The sequence below is a fragment of the Amblyraja radiata genome, chromosome 11, assembly GCF_010909765.2.
Source record: "Amblyraja radiata isolate CabotCenter1 chromosome 11, sAmbRad1.1.pri, whole genome shotgun sequence".
Lineage (NCBI taxonomy): Eukaryota > Metazoa > Chordata > Chondrichthyes > Rajiformes > Rajidae > Amblyraja > Amblyraja radiata.
The window spans coordinates 9,358,816-9,364,678 of record NC_045966.1 but is presented as its reverse complement, the minus strand read 5'-3'; the positions used below and the strand labels follow the sequence as shown (position 1 = coordinate 9,364,678).

The 5,863-nt window shown below is 45.7% G+C and overlaps 1 non-coding gene across 1 annotated transcript; it reads right to left on the bottom strand.

Moving 5' to 3' along the window:
- Positions 1 to 3,485: 3,485 nt before the first annotated feature.
- On the bottom strand, positions 3,486 to 3,677 carry LOC116978844. Its single transcript, XR_004413580.1, has one exon. It is a non-coding gene; the product is annotated as a U2 spliceosomal RNA (small nuclear RNA).
- Positions 3,678 to 5,863: the final 2,186 nt, after the last annotated feature.

Below are 5,863 nucleotides of genomic sequence, written 5' to 3'. Positions count from 1 at the left end.
CGGTGACTTACATTTGTATTGAATAAAAAACACTAAACAAGTGTTCCAAAGCTTCCAGTTTGGTTTGGTTTGGTTTGGTCTGGTTTAATTTAGAGAAACTGCGTGGATTTATTACTGGCTTAAGTTTAGACTTAATCTTAAATTATTATGGTCACATGTACTGAGGTACAGGGGAAAGCTTTGTTTGCATGCTATCCATTCAGAGCATATAACACTATACGTAAATACAATTAAGCCAAACTAAATGGTAGCAAGAGGTCGAGCAAAGAGCTGATACAGAGTCACAACAATACAGATACTTGGATCTCGACCTGCAGAGAGTGGATGTGGAGAGGATGTTTCCACCAGTGGGAGAATCTAGGATCAGCGGCCACAGCCTCAGAATTAAATGACATTCCTAAGGAAGGAGATGAGAAGGATCAATGAGAAAAAACATTTTTCACTCAGAGGGTGGTGAATCTGTGGAATTCTTTGCCACAGAAGGCTGTGGAGGCCAAATCAATGAATATTTTTAAGGCAGAGATATATAGATTCTTGATTAGTATGAGTGTCAAGGGTTATGGGGAGAAGGGAGGAGAATGGAGTTTTTTCATAGAAATAGGTGCAGGAGTAGGCCATTCGGCCCTTCAAGCCTGCACCGCCATTTAATATGATCATGGCTGATCATCCAACTCAGTATCCTGTACCTGCTTCTCTCCATACCCCCTGATCCCTTTAGCTACAAGGGCCACATCTAACTCCCTCTTAAATATAGCCAATGAACTGGCCTCAACTACCTTCTGTGGCAGAGAATTCCAGAGATTCACCACTCGTCTGTGTGAAAAAAAAAATTCTCATCTCGGTCCTAAAAGATTTCTCCTTATCCTTAAACTGTGACCCCCTTGTCTGGACTTCCCCAACATCGAGAACAATCTTCCTGCATCTAGCCTGTCCAACCCCTTAAGAATTTTGTACGTTTCTATAAGATCCCCCTCAATCTTCTAAATTCTAGGCGAGTACAAGCCGAGTCTATCCAGTCTTTCTTCATATGAAAGTCCTGACATCCAGGAAATCAGTCTGATGAACCTTCTCTGTACTCCCTCTATGGCAAGAATGTCTTTCCTCAGATTAGGAGACCAAAACTGTACAAAATACTCCAGGTGTGGTCTCACCAAGACCCTGGTACAACTGTGGAATTAGGAGGGAGAGATAGATTAATAGTAAGATTAAACGAGAACTTACCAGGTTGAAGTTTGATCTGTATTTTATGAGGAGTTACGATGAGGGATTACGTGAAGAACCCGCTCAGTGCGCAGGCGCGGCATACTTCCAAGCAGCGGTGTGGAATCACAGATAGACACAGTTATTTGAAGTAAACATAGTAAAAGATAAGGAGACATCAATTTAGTAGTTTGATCCATATAATGAGGGTGGGAGAGGAGGGCACGTAATCCCTCAACGTAACTCCTCATAAAATACAGATCAAACTTCAAACTGGTAAGTTCTCGTTTAATCTTACTATTTTACTTCGGAGTCACGTGAGTGACTACGTGAAGACTTCAAAGCTCTGTGATTTCAAACCGTGTAACAGTTCATACTTCACTCGCTGCCGAAGTCATTCGAGGGAGGAAGTATGTTATCGTAATCAACCATGAATCTGTTTGTAAAAACAATAATGGTGTTATTAACAACAACAAGACCAATTGCTCCCCCGGGCTTAAATTATATATTTTTTGCAGGTTCTTTTTCTGCAAACGATACAGGTTCTGTCAGTGGTTTGTTATAAAAGTTTGGAACGTATACTCCCTAGACCACCCTGCAGTAGCCAGGATGTGGTCCATAGGCTCGTCCATCCTCTTAGTTACTGACGTGGAAGCTGTTCTGGTGGAATAAGATTTTATACACGTTAGTATTTACTCCAGCAACTCCCAGTACCTGCTTGAGCCACTATAGATAGTTTAGCTCGTCACCCGACCATGAGGTTTCCTGTGGCTGACCCATAAGGCTTTTTCCTCTCCCTCGGTATTCCTTATTGTGTCGATCTCTAAGTGGGTCATGACACATAAAACGTGGTTCAGGTGGGTATGCCCGGAATTTCATGACTGGACCTGATGTTCCTGGTCTGTTCTGTTTGGCCAACCCTTGAATGGGCATGTGACACTATCTGGTGTTATAACCATGTTGTCCCATCGCAGTAGATGGGAGAGCTGGCTCTTTGTGTTGATGTAAGGCCACCAGCATGTCCATCTTCAGGGTAGGCTGTTCCAGGGTGAGTGACCTGGCTGGTGATCATCCCCTAAGGTATGTCAGGATTTCACTGACATCCCAATTTGGGTGTACCTATTTCTGGGGAATGGATTGATATACCTCTCCTGTATCTGATCACCAGTGAGCGGTACCCAAGTTGAGTAGGCTAACAGAACATGTCCTTCATTGTGGTGAAGACCTGCCAGGAGCTCCAGTACAGTTTTTTGTTATAGTTGAATGTGTAATTCCTGTTTTGGAAACAGTGTACCATTTCTTGATGCTCCTCAGGTATGTTCCATAGGATATGCGACGGAATGCTGTCATCAGGTTGATAGTGCTCCTGATCCAAGCACAGCAATGGTCTTCCCAATTCTGCAATTCTTTTAATGACCATGTCGAGGATCACTGGGAACCATGCTTGTGGACTTGGTCCACTGTAATTTGCGTAGTACCCGACTGATGAAGCCGTAGTACATATTGAAGAGGTAGAAGGAAAGGAAAACATAGAGATTAGGTTCCCCCCACCCCTCAATACGCGGGAATGTCTCCATTGCCACTGCCTTGAGATTGGTTTCATGTGACGTAAGTTAGTACGTGGTGATTTAATTGGATATAAGGAATCGATATATGGTGTCCATATTGCTTAGTGATTTCAGCAAATATTTTTGGTTTAAATGTATGTTTACAGTATTTAGCTCACCTGATAGGTGAGTTACTGATGGTCAAACATGTTTGACGACATACGGTTTCCATTTGTTAATAAATTGTCACCTAATATCGATGTTCTCCGCCCAAGTGGTTTGGTATATGCCACCACTGATGTTGTTATCTTATAAACGAACATGCAAATTTGGTGGATTACTGAGCAAATGCTTCACTAGAATTAAGTAAGTTAATATATAACATGTTTAAGTCAATTCATATTGGCATTAAGTATTACAAGCTCAGTAACACATCAGGACACATAAGATGTTACTCAAAACAGGTGGAAGTGTACAACCATAATCCTTCCTGCCTTATAAATTCCATGATAACACTACAGATTAATCCATTTGCCCCCATATTACAGGTATGGAGATAGTTTTGAACACTAGTATCTCAGCTCATAGGAAAGGTACAAAGTTCAGTAGCTGGTAATGCTGCTATATCCCAATTACTTTGCCACGTAGTTGATTGGTGGTTAATGCACCATGACTGATAGTCTTAATGAATACCAGATAACAACGTTGTGGATGGTCAACGTAAATATCTGGATATATATTTTGTGCACCGTTCCCAGAGGCACTGCAATACTGGGTCGATGCGTGGAGTGGACGGAGCAAGCCCCTATTCCATCTCCCTGTTCCAAAATTCAATTTAATATATGGTCCCTAGATAAGGGACGTATCAGATTATTAAACTGATAAGAACAGATACTACACTTGATCTTAGCCAAAAGGCCGAGAAGCGATGCAGCTAAAGCTGTATCCAAGGATAGTTTGTCGTTAATATATAGACATGCCATGACGGAATGTTTCTAAGTGTCAGGGCTAGTTGATTCTGGATAACTTTGACTTAAATGCCTGCAACGCTCATCATGGTTACTCCATCCAGGTAATTGCGGTATATCCGAAACTTATATGAGAAGGTACTGAATAGTGTGCATCTTCAAGGTCGATGTCTACCATAAAGTATCCTTGGATCCATGGTAGTAGTTATAAATCCCATGAATGGGTATACCTGGTGAAATACTCAAGTGGTTTATCAACGATGGTGCGACATTCACCATCGTGGGAGGGTAGACCACTTGGGGTGCTTGCTGAATTGGTGGCAAGATATTAATTCTATTCCCCTTGTATTTATTTTTTGGTATATAACTACCAAGAGTGATAGCTTCCTAACCAGGCGTGATTCATCCACCCCTTGTTAGTACAACCCTTAACCTTTATGTGATGGTAGGAACCATACTTATCTGTCTTCATTGTTGTTTTCTTCGGTTTCTGGTTCCTTGTTCTTGTAGGGACGATGTTTGTTGGGGGGTGGCACATTTTCCCCTGGGGCCTGCTCTGGGCCGTGGCCTAAAATGCTACAGGTTTGGCATGCAGGCCCCGAGCTTTCACCAGTACCATGAGGTAGACGCCCCTGGTGGACACGTTGAGGTACTGCTGTCTGGTTTAGTGTGGTGCTCATTCCAGACTCTGCCCTCTTGTGCCGAATAGTTTGAACACTTCGTCCAGTTTTTTAGGACTGGTTTGGTAAGTGCCAGGTAGCAGGATCTGTGCTTATGAGGTCGGCGTTCTCATAGTCCTGTTAATTTCATAGATTGAGGGCAGGTTTGTGAGTTCATTTCAGAAGTTATGAGGTATACCGTTGAACAGTAGGGTCAGGTGTTTTGCCATACTACCCTGCCCTTCTGGAATGAGCAGGTGGACATGATAGCCGACGTCAGGGTACCAAATGCATTTTAAAAATATTTAGGTTAAATGCGCTGCTCAATGTATCCCCCAATAATGGCGGGCACTTTGAGTAAATGCAATTTAGGGGAGGCGTGATAAAACCAACGCCTCATGGCTACCTGTCTTGGAGAGGTTTTTTGGAAAAGACAGGTAGTAAGCTGGCCATCAGTTGAGACTGAAAAGCCATCTCGCTAGTGGTGGAGCCACATAGCGGCCACACCCAGCAGCTCTTCCTGATCCTGTACCTCAAGCATACTCCCGATATTGTTCAGCCAGTGACCCCTCTTCATGACCAGCCCAGATACTGGTCACCCCAAAGCTAACCACACTAAGGAGGAAGCGATGGGCAGTGCCTAGGCACTGTGGAGGGTATGCCTGAACCCTCCAGCGAGACTGCCCCTCACGTAGCGTGTCTCGCAGGAGCTCCTGCTCCAGGAGCCGCTCCAGCGGCTCAGGCGGCTGTCTCTCTCCCTGCGGGTGGAGAGACGTCCCCTCCGACAAGTCGGAAGCCACCGGCCAGATGCCTCTTCGGATGGCTGAACATCCAGCCCGCAGCTCAGGCACTAGCGGGACTGGCCTCGGCGCGGTGTGGGGATAGCGGAACGCCCGGTTAAATGTTCCTACCGCCTTCTTCTAGAGCTTTTGTGCCTTGAAGTAGCGAGAGCGCCCCTCTAGCAGCGCGTCTCGCAGGCACCTGCACCAAGAGCCGCTCCAGCGGCTCAGGCGGCTCTCTCTCCCCCCGTGCGGGTGGAGAGACGTCCCGTCCCAAATCGGGAACACCTGCCGGATGCCTCTTCGGGTGGCTATACATCCAACCCGCTAGCGGGCTGGGCTCGGCACGGTGTCGGGGAATAGAGGAACACCGGGTCGCTCCTACCGCCTGTTGCTGCCCCCCTTCCCCCCGACGGGAAACGTTCCTCCTCGAACGGGGGACAGTTTTGTTCCAGAGCCTTTTTCTCTGCCTGTAAAACACAAGCAGAAAAAGGGGCTCCCCTGTAAAAGAAACCCGACCTCAGGATACTCACCTGACGGTCCGTTTCTCTGTTGCGGGAGAGCCTAACTCCCGCTGCCGCTGTTGCACTGCTGGCGTAATGCCGCGCCTGCGCACTGAGCGGGTTCTTCACGTAGTCACTCACGTGACTCCGAAGTAAAATCATGAATGAATGGCAGAGTAGACTTGATGGGCCGAATGGCCTAATTCT